The sequence below is a fragment of the Pan troglodytes genome, chromosome 8 (genome assembly GCF_028858775.2).
Source record: "Pan troglodytes isolate AG18354 chromosome 8, NHGRI_mPanTro3-v2.0_pri, whole genome shotgun sequence".
NCBI classification, from domain to species: Eukaryota; Metazoa; Chordata; class Mammalia; order Primates; family Hominidae; genus Pan; species Pan troglodytes.
The window spans coordinates 108,189,857-108,206,924 of NC_072406.2; the positions used below are offsets into that span (position 1 = coordinate 108,189,857).

General features: G+C 43.3%; 1 long non-coding RNA gene across 7 annotated transcripts in view; it reads right to left on the reverse strand.

The window, feature by feature from the left end:
* LOC104008264 (uncharacterized) overlaps nt 1–15,581 on the reverse strand; it is a 170,331-nt gene extending 154,750 nt beyond the window's left edge. For 4 of the 7 annotated variants that reach the window (XR_010146999.1, XR_010146996.1, XR_010146997.1 and 1 more), the window contains exons 1-2: nt 14,958–15,581; nt 14,607–14,648 (exon numbers count right to left, since the gene is read on the reverse strand). This is a non-coding gene — a long non-coding RNA (uncharacterized LOC104008264). Of the gene's footprint in view, nt 1–1,740; nt 1,827–9,405; nt 10,668–14,606; nt 14,649–14,957 lie in introns of those variants that run through there. The other 3 variants (XR_008537594.2, XR_008537593.2, XR_002938243.3) reach the window with 3 other exon arrangements.
* Nucleotides 15,582–17,068: the final 1,487 nt, after the last annotated feature.

Sequence of the window (17,068 nt, forward strand, 5' to 3'; positions counted from 1 at the left end):
CCCCCCCACCTCCCTCCCGGACAGGACGGCTGGCCGGGTGGGGGGCTGACCCCCCCCACCTCCCTCCCGGACGGGGCGGCTGGCCGGGCAGGGGGCTGACCCCCCCCCACCTCCCTCCCGGACGGGGCGGCTGGCCGGGCGGGGGGCTGACCCCCCAACCTCCCTCCCGGACGGGGCGGCTGGCCGGGCGGGGGGCTGAGCCCCCCACCTCCCTCCCGGACGGGGCGGCTGGCCGGGCGGGGGGGCTGACCCCCCCCACCTCCCTCCCGGCCGGGGCGGCTGGCTGGGCAGAGGGGCTCCTCACTTCCCAGTAGGGGCGGCCGGGCAGAGGCACCCCTCACCTCCCGGACGGGGTGGCTGGCTGGGTAGGGGGCTGAGCCCCCCACCTCCCTCCCGGACGGGGCGGCTGGCCGGGCGGGGGGCTGACCCCCGCACCTCCCTCCCGGATGGGGCGGCTGGCCGGGCGGGGGGCTGACCCCCCACCTCCCTCCCGGACAGGGCGGCTGGCCGGGCAGAGGGGCTCCTCACTTCCCAGTAGGGGCGGCCGGGCAGAGGCGCCCCTCACCTCCCGGACAGGGTGGCTGGCCGGGCGGGGGGCTGAGCCCCCCACCTCCCTCCCGGACGGGGCGGCTGGCCGGGCGGGGGGGCTGACGCCCCCCACCTCCCTCCCGGCCGGGGCGGCTGGCCGGGCAGAGGTGCCCCTCACCTCCCAGACGGGGTGGCTGGCCGGGTAGGGGGCTGAGCCCCCCACCTCCCTCCCGGACGGGGCGGCTGGCCGGGCGGGGGGCTGACCCCCCCACCTCCCTCCCGGATGGGGCGGCTGGCCGGGCGGGGGGCTGACCCCCCACCTCCCTCCCGGACGGGGCGGCTGGCCGGGCAGAGGGGCTCCTCACTTCCCAGTAGGGGCAGCCGGGCAGAGGCGCCCCTCACCTCCCGGATGGGGCGGCTGGCCGGGCGGGGGGCTGAGCCCCCCCACCTCCCTCCCGGACGGGGCGGCTGGCCGGGTGGGGGGCTGACCCCCCCACCTCCCTCCTGGACGTGGTGGCTGCCGGGCGGAGACGCTCCTCACTTCCCAGACGGGATGGCAGCCGGGCGGTGGGGCTCCTCACTTCTCAGACGGGGTGGTTGCCAGGCGGAAGGTCTCCTCACTTCTCAGACGGGGCGGCCGGGCAGAGACGCTCCTCACCTCCCAGACGGGGTCGCGGCCTGGCCGAGGCGCTCCTCACATCCCAGACGGGGCGGCGGGGCAGAGGCACTCCCCACATCTGAGACGATGGACGGCCGGGCAGAGATGCTCCTCACTTCCTAGATGGGATGGCGGCCGGGGAGAGGCACTCCTCACTTCCCAGGTGGGATAGCGGCTGGGCAGAGACGCTCCTCACTTTCCAGACTGGGCAGCCAGGCAGAGGGGCTCCTCACATCCCAGACGATGGGCGGCCGGGCAGAGACGCTCCTCACTTCCCAGACGGGGTGGCGGCCGGGAAGAGGCTGCAATCTCCGCACTTTGGGGGGCCAAGGCAGGCGGCTGGGAGGTGGAGGCCGTAGCGAGCCGAGATCACGCCACTGCACTCCAGCCTGGGCACCATTGAGCACTGAGTTAACGAGACTCCGTCTGCAATCCCGGCCCCTCGGGAGGCCGAGGCTGGCAGATCACTCGCGGCTAGGAGCTGGAGACCAGTCCGGCCAACACAGTGAAACCCACCAAAAAAACATGAAAACCAGTCAGGCGTGGTGGCGTGAGTGCAATCGCAGGCACTCGGCAGGCTGGGGCAGGAGAATCAGGCAGGGAGGCTGCAGCGAACCGAGATGGCAGCAGTATAGTCCAGCTTTGGCCCGGCATGAGAGGGAAACCGTGGAAAGGAGAGGGAGAGGGAGACGGGAGACGGGAGAGGGAGAGAGAGACGGGAGAGGGAGACGGGAGAGGGAGACGGGAGACGGGAGAGGGAGACGGGAGAGGGAGACGGGAGACGGGAGAGGGAGACGGGAGAGGGAGACGGGAGAGGGAGAGGGAGAGGGCTCAAAATGCTACCTTTTGGATTTCTGAATATTCTGATATTTTACACACATGCATAAATACACGCAGACACACACACATACACAGACACCCCTCTTTACTTTTCTTAAGGTTAAGATGTTCATACTTCCCATGTCTTTTGAGATGTGTTATATTCGTGACTCCTGCGCTACAGCTGCTAGTGCTCTTAAGGTTGTGAATGCTACTGAACCATGATTTTTGAAGCAAAAAATAAAATTTTAGCTAATTATACCTACCCACCTGGGTGCTGTAATTTATGAATGTCCTAAACCAATTAATATGAAGAAGCTGCACACCTTAGAAATTCAGCCATATGTATAGAGATAGTAAGTAGTCTTGTTATTCAAAGCATGCTGGTGGCACGCAAGTGAGAAACCAATAAACCTTCACTATTACAGAAAACACACTGAGAAAGACAAACACCCTCTTCCTGCAATTTTACCACAGGTCTTTAAGTATCACATCTAAATCTGCATTTGAATTAGAGTTGGGTACGGTTATAAAATGAATGTCAGTAAGGGAATCATGCAGAATACTAACAAAAGACTGTTCCATTAGCCCATCTAAACAAGCTAAATAATCTCAACCCTGGTTATAAAAATTGCTTTTAAAATCACAGAGGCACTTTTTAGTTTGAAGATTGATTCTCAAAGGTCCAAGACTCAATTTTCTCAAAAGTAAGGCTTATTCATATTTGATGGATGTAATAGGCTTCAAGGAGGGACTGGCTTGTGCGTCAGTGTACAGTCTTCCATGACTTTTTTTTTTTTTTTTTTTTTTTGAGACGGAGTCTCGCTCTGTCGCCCAGGCTGGAGTGCAGTGGCGCGATCTCGGCTCACTGCAAGCTCCGCCTCCCGGGTTCACGCCATTCTCCTGCCTCAGCCTCCCGAGCAGCTGGGACTACAGGCGCCCGCTACCACGCCCGGCTAATTTTTTGTATTTTTAGTAGAGACGGGGTTCCATGACTTTTTCAAAGTACGTGTACTTTTGTGCCCTTGCCCCAACTTGCAACAACTCTGAAGGGCCATCCCAACTCCGGAATGCCCTTGTAGGATCCCCTTACGTCTTTGTTGTGACTGCATCACAGCTCAACTAACTCCTTCTTTTGCCTAATTCTGCTTCCTTTACTCCCTCACTCATATTACACCCAAGAATCCTCCTCATTAAGCCACCTATAGCCAAATCACTGTCTCACAGTCTCTTTCACAGCTACCTCAACCTACAACACTTTTCCTTAATCCAGAGAGTTGGAGGCCTGCCCCGCCTCTCATAAGTCAACCCCATTCCTCTAAATCTTCATGACAGCAGAACGGGTTTTGAGACTTCGACACACCATGTTTTATAGTTTCTGATTCTTTCTGTATAACAAAATCCTTCTCTAGGCACTTTTGAAGATTGTGTGGAGGGCAGTGGAGGTGTCTTCACTGACTGCCCCTTGTCCTTTGGTATATGGGAAGAATATTTTTAGGCTCTTCCCAAATAAAAAGAAGAAACTTTGCTGCAATGACCAATTAGATCTACGGTTTGGTAAAATTCTACTTGGAAATTATGAATTGATTTATTTGCTTAGCATTTGTCTCTGCTCTTAACCAATTCAATGAGAATCCCTGAATTAATATTTACAAAAGGCTTTAGAACTAAGAATGTTTTGAATAGGTAATAAATACATATAGCAATATTCAAAAGGTAAAAAATATATATATACTTTTATATATACACACATACATACACACCCTTTTTTAAACCAGTAATTCTTATTTCAATACCAAAAGAGTCAAACTGTTTCTGCTAAATACTAGCAAACAATTATATATAATCTAATCTAATATTCAAAGCCAATTACCAAGTATTAAATACAATCAATGTCTTAAATTTCCATCCCCACTACCTGGGTCCTAGTTACCATTATCTCATGCTTGGATGACTGGTCTTAGGTCTACTCTGCCCCACTCTAATCCTTGCTCCAATTGCGGCCACGGAGATCTTCTCAAAACTCGAACCTGGTCTCAAGTGTCATCTCCTCCCCCTTCTCTCCCCTCCGACCACCGGCCTTTCTTCTGATACCTATATTTGAATGTTCTTTCCTACCACAGGTCCTTTGCATATATTAGCCCTTTTATCAGGGGCACACATTCCTTCCCTCTTCATTTGTTAACATTTATTCATGTCTTCAGATTTCTGCTTGAGCATCACTTTAGGGAGACTTCCCTGATCTAACAAAATCAAATTCTCTTGTTACAGACTCTCATAGAAACTTGTGCTTCTTTGTAATACCTGTTATATTTGCATTTTTATATTTGTGATTATCTGGTTACTGGTGATCTATAGAAACTTGTGCTTTTTCCTAACACCTGTTACATTTGCATTTTTGTATTTGTGATTATCTGGCTACTGGTGATCTGTAACATTAAACCATCAGCTTTATGGACAAGGGTTTTACCTGCTTTTACTCACCATTTACAAGCCCTCTGTTGGAGTAGATGCTCAATATGTATTCACTGGGTGAAAACATTGGCAAATGTTTTATCTCCTATAAAATAGCCCCCAAAGCAACATGAATTTCACCATCTTTTTTCCCTAGTTGTTTCCAGCGATCGAAAGAACCCCAATAACAAGTCTTTGGCTAGAAGATTCTTTTTTAAAATATACGTTACGTGAGGAAGATGGGGTTGGATCTTCTTAGCACCCACCCATTTTGGAAGAGGGTTGTAAAGCATAGATGACATAAAGGGATAGTGCCCAGAATGCAGATATTCTATTACCTGTAACCACAAGATATCAACATCAGGACCATTTCCTTCTCTTGACATGAAAATAACTTCATCAAATGAGGAACTACTCAACCTCTTGTCTCCACCCCTTCTCTGAAGTTGGTATCCTATCCACCATTTGAACCCTGGTAGATGTGAGAACCCTATTCAATCTACTCTCAAGTAAAGAAATCAGCTCTTATAATTCCATTTTCTCCTTTTCATGGATGGGTTAAGTCTCTTTCCTGAATTGTATTCTTATGACACCAATCAAAGCATATGGGAGTAGGGGTTGGAGGGAGAAGGGGAAAAGTAGATTGTTCACAAATGTTAGCTTGAAAGAACTTGTTTAGTCTTAATGCCTTGAAGAAAATTTCCAACGGTAGCAAAATCTTTTTCTGGGAAAAACTGTTTTCATTTTCACTTTCCATGGGCTTTAAAAGAAAATTTAAGCCTCTTGGGGCAGTTTTAAAAAATATTTCTATAAAAGTTTCTGGCCAGGCGTGGTGGCTCATACCTGTAATCCCAGCACTCTGGGAGGCTGAGGCGGGTGGATCACCTGAGGTCAGGAGTTCAAGACCAACCTGGGCAACATGGTGAAACCCTGTCTCTACTAAAAATACAAAAATCACCTGGGTGTGATGGCACATGCCTGTAATCCCAGCTCCTTGGGAGGCTGAGACAGCAGAATCGTTTGAGCCCAGGAGGCGGAGGTTGCAGTGAGCCAAGACTGTGCCATTGCACTCCAGCCTGGGTGACAGAGCGAGACTCCATCTCAAAAAAAAAAAAAAAAAACAACTTTCTGCTAAGATAATTCGGAGGCCCTGAAGCAAGATTCTAGAGTGATATGCATGTATTTAACACTGTGTGAGAGGCTTGAAAATGTATGCCAAATTTTCAGCGTATGTTTGGGAGTATATTTTTCTGAAGAAAGAGTCCAGGTATTGCTTCAGATTCTCAGTCTCCAATACTTAGTATGCTGCCTGGCATGTAATAAATGCTTTATAAATACACAAATAAAAGGATGAGCGAATGAATGAAGGCAAAGCTCTAAAGACATTCAAAAGAATGACCACAGAAGTAAATTATTTAATACCAGGAAACATTGGTGTCAGTGAAGCCCAAGGAAAAGAAGATTTCAAGAAGAAAGTGGATAAACTGTCACACTGGACTGAACGGAGGTCAAGTCAGATAGGGTCTGAGAAATACCCAGTGGATTTAGAAATGAAGTGGTAGTTAGTGACCTTTAAAACTGGTAATTTCAGTTGAGATAAAATGTTGCAGTTGGTTGAAGAATAAACAGGAAGTTCACGGAAATAAACAGTGAGTAAAGACAACTTTTTCATGAACACTTGTCTGTGGACAGAGAGGTATGAAACAGAAGAGAGAGCGGCAAATTGGTGTAGGATGGTTTTATTTTTTTCTTCTAAGACAGAAAAGATGTGAGAATGCCTAAATGCCAGTGGGAAGGAGCCATAGCTAAGTAAACGAGAAAAATCCTAAAGAGTAGGAATGAATGGGAAGAGATCCAGAGGCTTGGACCAGAAGAGGATCACCTTTTCCACTGTGCAAGGAGAAAAGCACAAAAAAAAAAAAAAAAAAAAAAGAACAAAAATGGGTTATCAATGAAGTAAGTTTGAAGGTTTGGTCACACTAATTTGCTAAAGTTGCCATCTTACGTTTTCTGTTTTCTCTGAGAAAACGGGAGGTAAAATAATCTGCTGAGAATGAAAAAGTAGGAGATCTAGTGAGCACATAGGGAAGGGTCTAAGGTCAGCAGAAGTTTAAAAGAGCTCCTGTGGAGAATGGGAAAGAGAAGAATTGCCAGGCAAAGTCATGAACATAAATGTCATGCTATTAGTTTTCACCAATGTGTGATTTTTCTCTAAGAAGTCTTTCGAGCAGAAAGGCGTTTCTAAGAAAAATCCCTGCCACCAGAGGCTGCCTTATCTCTTGTGAGTGAGAATTAAGTCGAGTGACTTAAATTCACGTTCAAAATTGTGGTGGAAATACATTTATGTGAGTATCACATGCAGAAATTATGGTGAATCTGAAAATTATAGGAAGTTATTGGTATTATTTTAAATATCTAGAAAATAGAAGTTTGCCTCTTTAAGGGACTAAGAATGGTGACAGGAAAGTTTTTGTGTACAGGGAAATGAAAACCATTGTCAAGGCCGGCGCAATGGCTAACACCTGTAATCCCAGCACTTTGGGAGGCTGAGGCAGGCAGATCACCTGAAAACAGGAGTTCAAGACCAGCCTGGGCAATGTGGTGAAACTCCATCCCTACTAAAAATACCAAAATTAGCCCAGTGTGGTGGTGCACGCCTGTGGCCCCAGCTACTCAGGAGGCTGAGGCAGGAGAATCGCTTGAACGCAGGAGGCGGAGGTTGCCATGAGCCAAGATCGCGCCATTGCACTCCAGCCTGGGCAACAGAGCCAGACTCTTCTCAAAAACAAACAAACAAACAAAACCATTGTCAAAACAAAGCCCTAAATTAATTACAGTCATCATGCACTACATAACAATGTTTCAGTCAACAATGAACAGTATATACACTGCTGGTCCCATAAGATTAAAATGGAGCTGCACTATATAGGTGTATTAAAAAACAAAAACAACTTTTATATTGTATTTTTACTGTGCCATTTCCATGTTTAGATATGTTTAGAAATGCAAATATTCACCATTGTGCTACAATTGCCTCCAGTATTTAGTACAGCAACATGCTGCACAGGGTTGTAGCTTAGGAGTAACAGGCTATACCATACAATCTAGGTGTGTAGTAGGCTACACCAGCTATGTGTGTGTAAATAAACATGATGGTGAATTCACCTAATGACACATTTCTCAGAACATATCACCACAGTCAAGTGATGCATGACGGTACTTAGAGAGTCCCACAGGTGACCTAATAACTGAAGCAATCAGCTCTCAAAAGCTTTACCCTGTCACTTCAAGTGACAATGTCAGCGTCAACAAATCCAGAACAAAAGGAAGGACATCTAGAGAGAGAAATCCACAGCAAAGACTAGTTAGAGTGGTTTTCTCAAAACAGATAGAGATGGAAGGTAACAAGAGGGTGCATGTTCCCCAGCACATCTCTCCAGGCCAGCTGAGCCAAGCCTCGGAGAGGGCAATGGAGGTCCTCAGCCCATCAGCCATGACATACATATACATGACATAATCACTCAGACTCACCTAAAATTAAAAACAACAAACAAACAAATGGAGGACTCTCTCATGCCTATTCTACCAATTTTAAGTCAGTTCAGTCTCTAATGTTCAGTAGGTCATCAGGCAAAGGTGACATCACACTCAATCCCCAAACTGATGCCTATTCTCTTTAGCTTTTTCTTCTCCCTCTGTCTACAGACACCCAGAAGCAGCTGGTGACATTGAATACCTAATCACTGTTACTTCCCTCTTTATCTGTTTTCTGGCTTGGCTAGAGGCCTACCAAAAGGGTTAGTTACACAGCCAAGGTTTAAGATGAGTGCTTTCAACACTCTCCACCTAGCCAAACCTCCTCTGTCCTGAAAACAGTACAGCAGTCCAAGTGGGGAAGCAGAGAAGACAGCTGTTTTGAAACGCAGGCTAAATAAGTGGTTAAATGCACATTTTCTAAGGGCAAACTTCTAGGGTTTATATCCTACTACAGTAGACAGAAAATTGAGCTTTACTTTCCTCACGCACAAAATGGAGATAACAGCGCCATTGAGAATATTAAAGGAGACAAACCAGGTAAACTTAGAAGAGTGTCTGGAATACAATAAGCACTCAGTTTATGTTAGCTATTATTATAATTTCTGACCTAGGGTTGTGTTTTACTCGGTAGGTCTAACAGAGGGAAAAGGGTGCAAGAGTGTAATGGTTGAAGTGATGGAAGCTGACTGGGAGAGAGAACAGCCAAGGGATTGGAGTTCTTGAAGCTGAAGTACAGATGCACTGGAAGTCAGTCAGCTAAAAAGTTAGAAAAATGGGCAAAGAGCAGAAGAGTTTTTTAAGTTTTTAAGGGTGTAGCTGCTGACATAAATAATTATAAGATTCAGAGACTGGGTGGCTTCATGAAAAGGTAAAGGTCACTAAATTTGAGGTCAAGCAGTTGAGAGCCAGGATGTTGGTTTAGTTAACCACATGGAATTTGAAGTGACCGTCATAAAGGTGGGACTTGGGGAGAAGAGGGTAACTATAAGCCAGGTGCCAAAGTCTTCAGTGAATGAAATGAAATGAATGGGAATGGCAGGGACAGGAAGTTCAGAAAATAATAAAGTCATATTGTATAAGCACATCTAAAGAAGGATGCCAGCTGCTCTCCCCAGATCCAACTGATGCTAGCTGGTGGGAAAAGACCACAGACCCAAGGCTGCTAAATATCTTGCAATGCTTAAGAGAGTATAATGACAATACAGCAAACTGACCTATCCAAAATGTTACTACTGCTCCTGCTGAGAAATACAGCCATCAAACTGTTTAGAGTGCCTTCTCAAAGAAGCCTGGCTATTTCACATGTCATGGCATCTCTGAAGCCCTTTCGAAGGATCATTTGTGTCCTCTCTCTACCCCTACACATACGTCCACCACAGTATGGCTCATACTTTATGTATTTTTTTTTTGATTGATTGATTGATCGACTGGAGACAAGGTCTCACTCTGTCACCAGGCTGGAATGCAGTGGCAAAATCACAGCTCACTGAAGCCTTGACCTCCTAAGCTCAAGTGATCTTCCCACCTCAGCCTCCTGAACAGCCAGGACTACAGTTGCAAACCACCACACCTGGCTAATTTTTTTTATTTTTTGTAGAGATGAGATCCCTATGTTGCTCACAGTGGTCTGAACTCCTGGCCTCAAGCGATCCTCCTGTCTCAGCCTCACAAAGTGCTAGGATTATAGGCATGAGCCACCACACCTAGCTACATGTATACATTTAAATGTCACTCTCCCATAGGTACTTGCAGGGCTGAGGCAAGATGTAGTCATCTTTTCATGCCTATCTCTTAATGCTGTGTAAGCACTTCATAAATGTTATATAAGAGTTCTCACAGTCACCAAATCAGGGAACAGAGCATAAAAAGAATACTCTCCTATGAAGATGGGTCATGAAGCATTTAAGCTTTGACTATAAAGAATGATTTTTTTCTGGCTGGGCACGGTGGCTCATGCCTGTAATCCCAGCACTTTGGGAGGCCAAGGGGGGTGGATCACTTGAAGTCAGGAATTCGAGACCAGGCGAAACTCTGTCTCTACTGAAAAAATACAAAACTTAGCTGGGTGTGGTGACGGGTGCCTGTAATCCCCTCTACCCGGGAGGCTGAGGCAGGAGAATCGCTTGAACCTGGGAGGCAGAGGGTACAGTGAGCAGAGACTGCGCCACTGCACTCCAGCCTGGGCAACAGAGCGAGACCAGGCCTCAACAGAAAAGAAAAAAAGAAAAGAAAAGGAGATTTTCCAATAAAGATTAGAAAGGAGGTGTGATATTTTTTCACCAACTGGTAGGATAACATTTTTAAATACTCCTGATGAGAAGAAGTCATGGCTGACACCTAAAAGTAAAAACTCAGGATTTGGAGAATAAAGTTGTTAGTTAACTTGGAAAATCCTTTACCCAGTACACTAAACTAAAAACGACGACGTCTTAAATTAGCAAAATCTCTTTGTATTTCTCATTCTCTAAAAACTTTTTAAAAATTTACTTACCCTAGAGTTTAAATGAGATGCTTATAAATTCATCTTTGCTGTAGGTTAAGTAATGAGAGGGTTTTAAAATTTTGTTTCTGTTCCTCCTTGCAAGTGTCCCATGCCTGTTTTATTCTTTTTAGTCACTGAGATTATCTCCAAATGTCAAATTTTCAAATTAATCTGTATTTGATATAAATTCTTGAACATGTAGAAAAAGTAGGGAAAACAAAGTGAATATATCTTACGATTTCAGCCTAGGTGAATTCACATTTTGTTAGGGTGGGGGGTTTACTGTTATTCATTTACAGGAAAACAGAAAGATGGAGAAAAACGGTGTGGAAATAATAAAAATTTTAAAGGAAAACAATTTTCAGGGTAGTACAAAACAATCCTTAGGTACTGAAAAAATTATTGAAAGAACATATTTGCTCCAAATTTAATGATATCACTTCTCCTTCAGTTCTTTAAACTTGAAATCTTTAATTAATAAGCATAAACTTCTGTGAAAACATCATAAAATGAATTACTTTTTTGGACTCATAAAATAATTTATTATAGGCCCTTGGCCTTATTCTCCTTTGGGTTTGGAGAACTCAGTAAAGTATACATTACAAAGTTTGTGCAAGGAAGTAAGTACTAACAGAAGTGAATACTATTCCCTCCTCATTACTGCACAGGCATAACTAAAGAATAAAAACTTTGTGTTTTCTGTAAAAAAGGACTCTGAGAAAAGGAAATTGATAGTGAAAATTCCAAGATGTTCATGGTCAATGTTCACTCAGTAATGAAGTGCTATCATGTGTTACAGAGTTTTATTTTAGTGGCAGGAATTTTTGTAATTATGTAAATGATTTTACTCCTATATTTGGTCTTTAAAAATTGAATATACAGGCATATACCCTTTACAGAATTATGTAAGTAAAATTATAGCCATAATCACATTTAACAATTGAAACGATTTTTAACATCTGGATTATGAATATAAAATAATTTCTTGTATCTCATGTTTAGTTAAAACACTGTGTTATTTGAGGGTAAAATTTTTTCTGTTAATTTTCCCAAATCCCTTCCTGATGATACCTCACACACTGGCTTTTCTGGCCACAGCACAAAACTCAGCTGATTATCTACAGAGAACAGTCTACAACTCTATAATTATTCCTGTGCCATCTTCCTGGTTCTAACCCAAAGTACAGACTATTAGACATCCATAATTATGGTTGGAATAATTTCTCCTATTAACATTATTCTTACACTTGCCCACCCAAAAACTTGGAACACTTTTCTGCCCACTGACATAATTTCAATTATGACATAATTTCAATTGTAGTTTATTTTTATTGTTCATAACTCAGAAATATTCAATATTATTTGTATACTAGGAAAGATAGTATGCCTAATCACCTCCAGAATACTCACAAAAATTAAATAAGCTATCAAATCACATTTTTAAAACTTTTTTTACAATCAAGATTTCTAAAAATTAAATAATGTACCTATACTTTGGCCACTTTAAAAATAAATCAGATTCTTTGTTGGAAAGTCTATAAGCCAGCATTTCAATTTTTACTATAACTCTTCAAGGAACAAAATATACCCCATACTTGATGACAATCAACAATAATCAGTAGAAGAAAAGATATTTGGAAAGAAAGACAGTTTACAACAGTGAACTTCTGAATGCAAAAAATTTCAGTGCAAAATATTTTTGCACTATTAATACTATTGCAGTCATGTGCTACATAATGACATTTCACTGATGGTCCCATAAAGTTATAATATTTTTACTGTACCTTTTCTATGTCTAGACATGTTTATATATGCAAATACCATTGTGTTACAACCACCTATGGTATCCAGTACAGTAACATGCTACACAGGTTTGTAACCTAGGAGCAATACGCCATACCATACAGATATGTAGTAGCCCATACCATGTAGATTTATGTAAGTACACGCACAATAACAAAATCGCCCAACACATTTCTCAGAATGTATCCCTGTCATTAAGCGATGCATGACTGTGTATTTTATGTCTAATTCAAGTCAAACACAATTTTTTAATGTTGTATTTGTAATATGAAATGAAGACGTGGCAGGGCACAGTGGCTGATGCCTGTAATCCTAGAACTTTGGAAGCTGAGGCAGGCAGATCGCTTGAGCCCAGAAGTTCAAGACCAGCCTGGGAAATATGGTAAGACCCTGTCTCTACAAAAAAATTCAAAAATTAACTGGTGCGGTGGTGTGTGCCTGTAGTCCTAGCTACTTGGGAGGCTGAGGCGGGAGGATCACTTGAGCCTTGGAGGCAGAGGTTGCAGTGAGCCAAGATAGCGTCACTGCACTCCAGCATGAGCAACAGAGTGAGATTCTGTCTCAAACAAAGAAAAAAGAAATGAAGACTTGTTTACTTCATTGAGTAAATGATTACTGAACACTCACTATGTGCCAGGCATGTTCTCAATATGGGGGATTCACAGGTGATAAAGATAAACATAGTTTCTACTTTTCCATTATCATGAAGCCCAAATTTTTTAAAAATTTATTTTGCAGATGTGATCAAATGAAGTCTATGTGTTATCTTGAATCATTTACATTCAAAAATACTTAATCCTGCAATAAAATGTTAAAAAGTCACAGATGTTACAGAGTCAGGGTTGAAAAAGAGCTCATTAATTCCAAGATGCACATTATTTTACATTTTGACATCTCTGAAATCAGTCACATCTTACAATGTGATTAGACTAGACAGCAATGGAGATGGAGTTGGCACTGCCTACACGTGCATCAAAACTTCAAAACTCAGAATGAGCACTAGGGACTTGGAAGAAAATCCCAGGTTCAATGGTAAAGGCACCATTTTAAGGAATTTTTTTTTTTTTTTTTTTTTTTTTTTTTTTTTTTTTTGTGGTAGAGATGGGATATCGCTATGCTGACTGACCAGGCTGGTCTCAAACTCCTGGCCTCAAGCAATCCTCCCATCTGGGCCTCCCAAAGTGGTGGGATTACAGGCGTGAAGCACCACACCCAGCCTTAAGGATTTCTGATGATTCAAGATTCAATAAAACATAATAGTTCAAAGTTTTCATTTATTATAGGTGAGGAAAGTGAAATTCAGAGTGGTCACACAACTTGCCCTAATTTACAAAGCTGGACAGGTAGAATAGAGTCCAGGTCTGTTTTCTACAGTCATTCACTCTTCTACCAGTGTTCAGTTATACGGAGGAAAAGGGTGTCATACAAAACAAGTAGGTAAGAAGATGGCTCTATGTTACAAAGACGGATTTGTAACTTAATCCGTCCTTGCCTCAGTTTCTCCATCTATTAAAACAGGGATTTAACAAACCTAACTCACAGTACTGCTGTAAGCATTAAATAAAATATGTCTAGCAATTATCACAAAGATTGGCATATGGTAAATACTCCATAAATGTCAACTACTTGAGATCAAACTTTACATTTATTATACACTAAGTCAAGCCCACATATAGTTGTCTAAAGCACTTGAAAACTAAATAAACTGGTCAAATGTTTGAAGTGATAAATACAATGAAAATTTCCACCTTAACAATGTTTTGTCCAGGTACTATGCCAAGAACCCAATAGACCTACCTGCAAGAAACCATACAAAAAGCAAGATTCCAGGCTGGCATGACGATCAAATTATGTACTTCAATGCGTGTGAATGCATTTATAAGCACAGTCTCAATACATAAATAAGGAACAAAATATTTAAAATGCATAAACAGATCATTTCTCTTTGCTTTCTTTAAAATACTATATCAGAATCACCTGAGGAACTTGATAACAATTTTTTTAAAAACTATTATAACTACGTATATTAAGCCTCGTTAAAACCACAAGTTTTAGAGGCTTACTAGGTCAGCTCTTCTGATTTTGAGAGCTTAAGTGAAAATTTAAATTATAACACAGTATGTGGAGTAAACCTGCTTCAAATATTAGTTTCTACATTATTGTTTCTATAAAAATAGTAATCTTCTGTATTTTAATATCAACTCATCACATATTAAATATTTCAGTCAAATCAAAATTTCATTTAAAATCTTCAATCTAAAAAATACACAGTTAAGCGCTTAAAAAGTAATTTTAACCACTAGGAAATGTTAATGATTAACTCACATTTGTTTCTGTTTCACTCCATGACAAAGTCTATAGGACACCCTGCAGAGAGGAAAACTCACATTAATATATCCATAATTTTACTTTCAGAAGCTTCTGGTAATCAAAGACTTATTATGAGGTGTCTTCATGTTACCACTGCGCAGTAGCAAACTTAAAATATTCTAAAGATTAATCTATTTTCTCATTTTTTTAATGCTTTTGTTAAAATCTCAACAAGTACTAACATGTTATCTAAATTTAAACCTTAAAACAATAACACGACCCAATATGTGAACTCTGCCTATTAATTCTAAAACTTTTAATAATAGTTTGCTTATGTTTGAGACTTAAAACAAAACAATAACATACTGCACTACGCCCATCTTAGATATTTTCTAGGATCAAAGTCTATCTGGAGCAGGGCAAGCTGTGGTTGAGGGTGGTTGGGTCAGCAGGTAACAGCCTTATGACCAGCTCTAAACGCCTCCACGGTGAGGAGCACCTCGAGCTAACAGACCAAGCACCAAAGGGTGGAACAGCTCAAGGTTGCATTTAGGAGACTCCAGCCTCGGCCGCCCGTGACTCCTCGACGAGCCCCACCTCTCTCGGTTCCAGCATCCGGCCCGCCCCTTCCTCCCAGGCTACCACAGTATCGCCCGCCGAGCTCCCGGGCTGCGGGAAATGACGGAAACAAAAACTTGGTACACAAAGAAGGGCTGGGTCAGAAGTGAGGTCCCACCCTGGCAAGAAGGGCGACTTTTCTAGAAAAACTTAGCGGCAAGTTAACGGGAAGCGCGGCGACACAGTTCCTACGATTGTGGGGGGCACTCTGCCGCCAGGCAGTCTCATCCTTTGTCCTTTGAGAGGCCTCCTTGAAGCCGAAGGCTCTTAAGTGTCCCTGGGCAACCCTTGACTCGATCTCCATTACGGGCCCTCACTGACAGCAGCCATGACAGTTGCTTCCGGATATATTGAATCGCCGCGGCCAGAGTCTCCCGGAAGTGACGCAACGCGGAGGGATCCGCGTTCGGCTGTGGGAGACCGAGGCGAAGTGGTTCCCGGAAGCGGCTGCAGCTGGGCTGCTGGTGGCGGGGCGGGGGTAGAGTGGGGAGAGAGGTTGTGGGTCTTACAACCAACCAACCCCAACACGTTTTACGTGTTAGGCAGGCATTGTGCTGAACACTTCATTGGCAAGCCATTTAATCCCTTCCTTACAATCCCAGCAGTCAGAAATGTATCACTTACATTTTATATATGGGGAAACTAAGGTTAAGAGAGGGCAAGTAAATTTGTCCAAGATCGTATAGCTGGTACTTGGTGAACGTGGTCTAACCAGACACCGCGTTCTCCCTGGTGACTCCATTTTGTAAAACCAGAGCTGTTGGCACATGGCATCCTCTTAAGCCCCTTTAAGTTAGGCACTCTGTTGCCCAGAGAGGGGCCAACTTGTAGCCAGTATGCTCTTTATGGTGAACACAAGGCCCACCTGTGTGCCTGGGTCCCCTTGGCTGAACCTCGGATTTCACTTGGTTTCTGACACCTTGCCTTTGCAGCATTCTCCGTCTGCAGCGCTGGTTACCTGAGGAAACTGTCAATGATTGCTAGGCTCTGGGGAACATTTTAGCTCCGTTTAGGCCCTTTTAAATCCAGGACTAAGACAGTTGGAGACCTCTCACCATAACCAGATACTCTAGCTGGCCTTAACAGAGGGCCAAGGACCATAATCTTGGACTTTCCACCAGACCAAGTGTTTGTTTGGCTTCTGTTTCTTTAGAATATGACTGAAAACCAATCTGTCGTTTGTTTAGTCTTCTTTCTGCATTGACCAGTACTCACATAATAAAGTGGGACTAGCCACTAAGGCTATGTTTTTGTAAAAACAAATTAAGCCTAGAAAAACACAAGAAATACATCAAAATTAACAGTGATAGTGTTTGAATAGAGAGTGATTTTATTTTTTTCTCTCTGCTTTCTCTTTTGCATATCTGCTATAAAACCCTTTTAAAATAGAAAAATAAGCAAACTGGCTATGGTAAAAACATTTTTAATTGCCTGCTGTTATAATGACGGCAAAGGCATGTTGTCACATTTTGATAAATGACCGTCCTTGATACAAATCACGTAGAGAAATCCTGATTGACTAGAAAAGCATTGGATTTTTGTGAGTCAGTGTATTCTCAAAATTTTCGATATTTTGTTTTGGTTCTATAATCCTCACAGGAAAAGTAAAAAAGCAAATTGATGTTTTTCACACACTTTCGTATGAGAGTATGTTACCACCAAAAGTCTTCCCTAAAACAAAGTTGCAGGGGTCAAGTCATGTGGGGCGTTTGGATACTTGAAATGGTGGAGAACAAATATAAAAAGCTATTTTTATTCTGGCTGCTTTGGGGTACAGTTTTAAGCAATTTATTTCAGACTGCCAAAGAAAGCTTCATTCTTTATTCACATACTCTACTTCCCACTATTGCTTATTAGTG